The sequence below is a fragment of the Jaculus jaculus genome, chromosome 23, assembly GCF_020740685.1.
Source record: "Jaculus jaculus isolate mJacJac1 chromosome 23, mJacJac1.mat.Y.cur, whole genome shotgun sequence".
Lineage (NCBI taxonomy): Eukaryota > Metazoa > Chordata > Mammalia > Rodentia > Dipodidae > Jaculus > Jaculus jaculus.
Genome location: NC_059124.1, coordinates 1,790,631 through 1,797,219, shown reverse-complemented (window position 1 = coordinate 1,797,219; position 6,589 = coordinate 1,790,631).

Sequence of the window (6,589 nt, the reverse complement as noted above, 5' to 3'; positions counted from 1 at the left end):
CATTCTGCAGCTGATCCAACTGTCTAACAGACTGAATCGGTATTGGCTATTTGTATGGGGAATGCTTGATGGCTGAAATTATTCTCCTCTACACCTAACATTATTACCTATAAAATAAAGTGATTTAAGCTGTCATCTGAGGTAATATGGGACCACTGGTGACTTTCTTAAAGCACTCTCTCTTCTCCCTGTGCAGTACAGTACCAAAGCAGATTCTTTAAAAAAAAAAAAAAAATTGAAAAAGAGAGAGAAAATGGGCACACCAGGACCTCCTGCCATGGCAAATGAACTCCAGACACATGCACCACTTTGTGCATTTGTTTGGATCCATGTGGGTACCAGGGGAACAAACCCGGGCTGAGAGGCTTTGCAAGCAAGCACCTTTAATCAGTGAGCCATCTCTCCAGCCTTCCAAAGCTGATTCGTAATGAGCCAGTGGCAACTTCAACAGCAAAAAGAGAAACATTTATAACTAAGGTCAAAGCCCTGTGTGGAGCATTCAGAACAGGCCTGAAAACTCTGCATTTCTTATGTTGGCACCTCTGCTCTGGGCTTTGCCATAATATCTAACCCCATGTGTGGTGGAGAGGGAAGCAAGGTCACCCCCTGAACCGGTGGCAAGCTATCACGAGGAGCTGGACTCCTGACCGCCCATTTGCTACCTGTAGCACGTGTCATGACTGGACACGAACCATGCTGTTACAGACCAACCACAGACAGCGGCTGTCTACCAAGAGTTGACAGCACGGTGCCTCTGTGTTTCAGGGTTATAGATATTTACCTTCCTGTTTCCCACAACTCTACAAAGTAGGGTGTGATTTCCCCATTTTCCATGTGAGGAAATGCGAGGGGCAGTGATACACAATTTTTTTTCAGCACTATTATCTGTCTCCAAAAACCTACACTTTTTAATTCTTTTACAACGTGTACCTTCTATCTTCAAATGTTCAAGTATTGTTCTAATCACACCTAAACAAACTTTAATTATGCAGCTAGTGGGAGAGAACGTGTGACTGGGGGACGGTGGAACACGCCTGTGGTCCCAGCACTGAGGAGGTTGAGGCAGTAAGATCCCGAGTTCAAAGCCACCTAGTCACAAGACTATCTCAAAAGAAGGAGGAGGAAGAGGAGGAGGAGAAGGGAAAAAAGGAGACAGGGGCTGGAGAGATGATTCGGAGGTTAGGTGTGCTTCCTGCCCAAGCACACGGCCCGAGACTGCCAGTGTACAAATCTCTAGACCTCAAGTAAACAGCTGGGCCTGGCCACACATGCCTGTAACCCCAGTCCTATGGGGAAGTAGAAAGTCTTTGGCAATAGACTTTGGCTCAAGACAAGACCAGGCTGAAGAGAAACGGAACAAGACATTCAAAGCTTCCTTCTGGCCACCACACACAAGGGAACTAATAGCAGTTGTTTATATGGGACACAGAAAGGGCACATACATGTGCACACACACGGGGAAATAAAAAATAAAATACAAACATGAGACCTGGTATGAAGAAAGATATGGCTGTACAGAAAGCATTTCAGGCCCAGGAATGGTACCCACCAAGGGTCTGATGGGAGTGAATATGGCATCCTTGCTAAGGAGCTTAGAAGGTGAGGGGAAACTAGCTGAACAGCATGCTGGAGATGTGCATAGGAATGGACCCATAGGGTGTGAAGTTTAAAGCTGTCTTGTTATGACTATTTTTATTAGAAACCACAAGAGGTGTTGGGACCATGGCACTGTCTAAATTACCTTCCAGATCATCCATGCTTTTGTGTGGAAAGTGGCTTATAGGAGGCTCAGAGATAATGGCACATAATCTGTGTTTTGAAGGAAAAAATAAAGCAACCAGGAGTTAGAGGGTAGGACATTGGTGATTACACTATCCCAAAGTAGTCACATGTCCAAAAACACAGAGGCAGGAAACGCCTGGTGTTTGGGAACCAGAGACCATCTGATGTGACTGGGATGTGTGGTGGAGGGTGCGCCTGGGGTGGGATGCTGCACATAGCAGTTGTGTGACACAGGCTGGCTGAATAATGACCTATTTGTCTCTTAGCTGAGCTTCCATCACATCCCATCTGTATTTGTTACTCTCCATCCTGCCTGTGCCTCACCTTCCTTTGTAAGCAAAGAGAGGGAGAGAGATCTAAATTTCCTTTCTCTGCCTTTCATGTTGCACCTATGTAATGGGACCACTCGTGTCACCTACCTAAGATGATCATGGGACTATAATGAATCTAATAACGATACCCAACATGTGGCCATCCTTAAAAGTTAGAATCCAGTCAGCCATACTGAATGGACCTGTGTACTACAATAGGTTGAAAGTCTGCAACTGGAGCTGGAGAGATGGTCTAGTGGTTAAGGCACTTGCCTACAAAGCCAAAGGACCCAGGTTCAATTCCTCAGGGCCCATGTAAGCCAGATGCACAAGACGGCACATGCATCTGGAGTTCCTTTGCAGTGGCTGGAGGCCCTGGTGTGCCCATTCTCTCTCCCTCTCTCCCTCCTTCCCACCCCCCCCCCCGCCTTTTCTATTTCCCTGTCTGTCTCTCAAAAAAAAAAAAAGTCTGCAACTGAAACTGTCTTGATATTTCTTCAAACCTGCATGCCACTGAGGAGAGCAGACAAACCTGGCTCTGACCCTTTCAGGTCTTAGTTCTGCTCCCGGCAGCCTGGCCCATGCAGATCTCCCTGGAAACAGAAAGTGAAATGCTATGGAGAATCTTTGAGTAAGCCTCGAGTATTCCACCCCGAGCTCTCTTCGGACATGAAGCAGAACCTCAGAGGCTGTGCACAATGCACACACTGACCAGGTCAAACCCAGCACTCCTAACCCACTTCCTGTTCAGGACTCCCGGGCCTGTCTCTTCAGGTCAGAGGTGCATGAACTCCTTCCTCTCCCAGGTTTAAAGAGGAGGGCGGGGACACGAGTGACAAAGCGCAAGGCTTTGTCCATCAAAGTGTTCAGGAAATAGAAGCAACAGGTGAATTTATTTTACAGGAGGAATTTGAAAACCATGAAAGAAGAGAAACACTGTGAATAACCCAATGCTCCTGTCATGGATGTCCCTGTGAAAGAGAGGCCACACAGAGCCTGTGTTATGTCCCCTGAAGTCCGAATAAGAAGACTTTATTTTGAGGGGGATTAAACTGAAGCCGCCTGAATTTCTGGAACTAAAACTCTGTAGGTTGCAGGCTTCAAAAAATTCCTTCCCTTCATTCCTCTTCCCCACCCTCAGACAATTCAACTGAGCAGGCTGGGGCTGCCTTCCTCTGCCCTGCAGATGTCAGGAGAGGGGAGCTCTCTTCAGTTCTGCTCACTTGATGGAGTATGTGTTACTGTAATTACCTGCAACACCACATTCAGGAACGGGCACTGTGGACCTTAGAAATTAGCCTGAGACGCTCGGCCTCACACGCTCAAACACACATGGACATGCTCCTCCACTGTGAAGTAGCAAAGTCTTCTGGAAGACTGGCCACACTGAGCACCAACTGTGCACCAGGCATGTCATCCATGTTAACATCAACGAGGAGGGAAACCAAATAACCCACACGTTGTTCTAGATCCCTACTGTTCCCCACTGCTGACCATGCACTGGCCAGTCTTCCTCTGAATGAAAACTTGAATCAATTCAAAAAAAAAAAATCTTGAGATAGAAACAGCAGAGAGTTGGGCATGATGGTGCATGCCTTTAATCTTAGCACTTAGGAGGAACAGGTAGGATGATCACTGTGATTTTGAGGCCACCCTGAGACTACATAGTGAATTCTAGGTCAAGTTGGGCCAGAGCAAGACCCTACCTTGAAAAACCAAAAAATAAAAAGAAAGAGCAGAGAGAGAGAATGGGTGTACCAGGACACCCAGCCACTGCAAGTGAACTCCAGATGCAAGCACCACCTGGTGCATCTGGTTTATGCAGGTCCCAGGGACTTGAACCTGGGTCCTTTGTCTTTGCAGGCAAGCACCTTAACCACTAAGCCGTCTCTCCAACCATCAACTCATTTCAACTAGTAGGTCAAGTTACTTAACCCCTCTGTGACTCAGTTTCCTCCTGCATGAGATTAGATAACATCTGTATCATAGGAATATTACCAGTGGGATCACAAATTTAAAGCATTTAAAAGACACTGTGAATGCTGTTTTTAATCACTGCAACAGTTTCCTATGCTAGCCTCCTGTTTCCTATCCAAATGTATTATTTACATAACATTAAGCATCATCTTTTAAGACTGACGTCAGCTGACATCACTCCTTGTCTTCATAGTCTCTCTGGCTTCCCAGAGCACTTGGTATAAACAACAAATTCATCCCATGACTCCAAAGATTGCCCACACCATCCCTTAGCTCACTGGACTTTACCATCATCCCCTCTTGTCTGGTTTTTAAAATGTGCCAATGGGGTTTACCCAGGTTTGATTCTCCAGGTCTCACATAAGCCGGTTGCACATGTGTCTGGAGTTCATTTGCAGTGGCTGGAGGCCCTGGCCTGCCCATTCTCTCTCTCTCTCTTTCTCTAATAAATAAAAATAAAAACAAAACTTTACAAAGTTCTTGGGAGGTGTAGGCACTGTGAGTGTGAGCTCAAGGCCAGCCAGGGCTGCATGGCAAAACCCTGTCTCCCAAAATAAGTAAGCAAGCAAGCAGATAAATAAATAATAAATTAAATGTCTTAAGTAAGAAAATGGTAGACTTCTAAGAATCTACCTGCTTACCTTCTCGGAGGCACCATGTACCCACATCTTCTCTACTCCTGAAATAAACAGACCCTCCCCACCCCCCAACTTTCCCTCTATACCCCAGTCAGAAATTCCCTGAGTCAGGACTACTCTGCAGCTTTTTAATATGATCATTGTGAGTTTGAGGCCAGCCTGAGACTATATATAGTGAATTCCAGGTAGGCTTGGGCTACAGTGAGATCCTACCCCAAGAAACCACAACAAAACCAAACAAAGACTAAGTAGAAACAAAGCTGGGTGTTGTGGTACTTGCCTTTAGTCCCAGTACTGGGGAAGCTGAGGTAGGATTCTGTTGTATCGTGAAGCTACAGACTGATTTCCCAGACAGCCTGGGCTAGAGTGAAACACTGCCTTGAAAAGACAAAATTTAAAAAATAAATAAATAAATAAACAAAAGGAGAAATGCATCCTTTCCTACCATAAACCTCCTTTCATACACAGATCTGATTCCATAGATACAGATGCCTGATCAGCCACATGTATGGTTTTTCTATGTTATGGTATTTTTGTCTATTTCTTCCTCTTTATGACTACTTTGCTACCTCCAATCTCATTCTAGCTCCATGTTGGTGTTTTTGTGTTGTTAGTTTTGTACTTTGATTTTACTTTTCTTGGAGACAAAAAAAAAAAAAAAAATGCTTGCTGTCTGCCCTCAAACTTGGGGCAATCCTGTCTCAGTCCTTATACTTCTAGCTCCATTTTGATTGCTCATTGGACCATCATCCATCAGGTAACTACACATCAGGAATGTGGTTGTTTCTGGCCATGACCCTGCCTCACAGAATAATGAAAGCTGCCTGATTCTGAATATACCACCCAGGATCATTCTGAAATCATTTTGTTATCCACGAAGCTGCCTCTCAGTGGTCACTGCACCTTATCTTTCTGTCTTTCACATTCTGCTGCAGCCCACACCATAATCATGCATGACCAAACCTCATTTCACAAAGGATCTGCCAGTGTGAAAAACACAGCAGTCAACACTGCTCTTGTCACATGACACTGAGAGATCACTCTAGAACTCAGGAGGAAGTCGGAGCCCTGCTGGCTGACCCCCAGTGCTAGGACCGGCTACGGGAGCTGCAGGGGCATAATGGCCACCAACAGCATGAATAAGCAGGGCTTCCTCAAATGGCAGCATCAAACAGCTGGAAAAGATTGTGTGTGTGTGTGTGTGTGTGTGTGTGTGTGTGTGTGTGTGTTTGGTTTTTTGAGATAGGGTCTCCCTCTAGCTCAGGCTGACCTGGAATTCACCATGTAGACTCAGAATGGCCTCGAACTCTCAGTGACCCTCCTACCTCTGCCTCCCATGAGCCTTAACTGCTGAGCCATCTCTCCAGCCCCACTCAACTGTTTCAAACTAGGCATTCTGCAGCACATGAACTGTGTCTCAGCGGTCCCTCGGTGTAGAAGAAGCTCCATGATGTGGTCTGTCATCCTACTTCTGTGCCATCCCAACTCTACATAGCTCTGTGCTCTACCTCTACGTAACTTTCTACAAATGAAGCAGGCCAAAGGCCACTTCACTCCTCCTGCATCAAGCCTATAGCAGCTCTCCACGTGCTGCCCAACAAACATCCGTCCTCACTACTCATTTTTGTTTTTCTAAAATATTTTTATTTTTATTTATTTATTTGACAGAGAAAAAGAGAGAGAGAGAGAGAGAGAGAGAGAGAGAATGGGTGCACCAGGGCCTCCAGCCACTGCAAAGGAACTCCAGATGTATGCACCCCTTGTGCATCTGGCTAACGTGGGTCCTGGGGAATTGAACCTGGATCCTTTGGCTTTGTAGGCAAATGCCTTAACTGCTAAGCCATCCCTCCAGCCCACTGTTCTCCTAGGTTTCACTAGGTG